Here is a 1264-nt window from a genome sequence, read left to right on the forward strand (position 1 = left end):
AAACCAAAGTCACTGCCATTGACTTGACTCCTAGCGACCCCTCCTTGGGTTTCCGAGGCAGTATCACTACGGAAGTAGATTGCCCAACCTTCCTTCCTGAGGAATGGCTGGTGGGTTTGAACTGCCAGCCTTCTAGTTAGCAGTCAAGTGCCTTAGGCACTACGCTACTGGAGCTCCGGGTAATAATGGTAATAATGGTAACCATGGGTAACTCGTGCACGTAGGGTGCCCTCCATGTGTCAGCATTTAATCCCCGTGACAGCCATGTAAGGTAGGCATACTGTTTATACCCCTAGAAGCAAGTGTGGCCAGACTTCATCTTGTTTGTATTGGACGTGTCATCAGGAAAGACCAATGGCTAGAAAAGGTAGGGGGTCAGCGAGAAAGAGCGACAGATTGGCGTGGTGGCTCAGACGTAAGGATCCATGACTGCGCACGGCGCAGGAACCGCAATGCTGCTTTCCGCTGTGCACAATGGGGCCACGCGTCGGAGCTGAAGCAAGGGCAGCCAACAAAAATATGATCATCTTTATGCCCCCCGTGCCACAAACGGTTAATACTTGGCTACCAACTAAAAGGCTGGTGGTTCAAGGCCACCAGAAGTGACTTGGAAGGAAAGTCTGCCAATGTCCTGACGAAATAGCAGCCACAGCACACCCAACAGAGCACAGTTCTATTCGGACACGCACTGGGCGCCATGAGTTGGAATCGACTTGACCACAACTGTTTTTTTTTTTTTTCCCCCCCTGGTTATTATTATTTTGTGTTTTGCAGCTGAAAAGTCAGGCATCTGTGAGTCAAGGTCACATAGCTAGAAGTGACTGAGTTTGAATAGAAACCTTTGCTGTCTGGACCCAGCCTTCGCAGTGCATTCATTTGGACTTTGAGCTGTGAGACGCTATGCAAAGCCACAGGAACTCACCAGTTAGTGTGCTGGCTGGTTAAAATTTGCTTTAGCGCCACATCCTCCCGCCATCCTGTACTGTGTGACACTGGACCAAGACTCTGCGAACCACGATCCACTTTGCCAGTTGATTCCCCGTTAACTGGTACCCGATTGGACGTTGTCCACCTACTCCTTGCTTACTGTTCTGGTCACCTAGTGCCAGGCCCTAGGGGCTGGGTGGAAGCCCCTCAACCTTGGGGTCCAGCTCTGCCTCCTGCTCCTGGCCCACTGGAGCTAGAGGCGTTTCTTCACTCAGACAGCTGCTGGCTGCTGAGGCTGAGAAGCCCCAAGGTTGACAAGTCAAAAGGCACAGTCCCA

The sequence above is a fragment of the Orycteropus afer genome, unplaced genomic scaffold (genome assembly GCF_000298275.1).
Source record: "Orycteropus afer afer isolate SDZICR_OR568_19922 unplaced genomic scaffold, OryAfe1.0 scaffold00099, whole genome shotgun sequence".
Taxonomy (NCBI): domain Eukaryota; kingdom Metazoa; phylum Chordata; class Mammalia; order Tubulidentata; family Orycteropodidae; genus Orycteropus; species Orycteropus afer.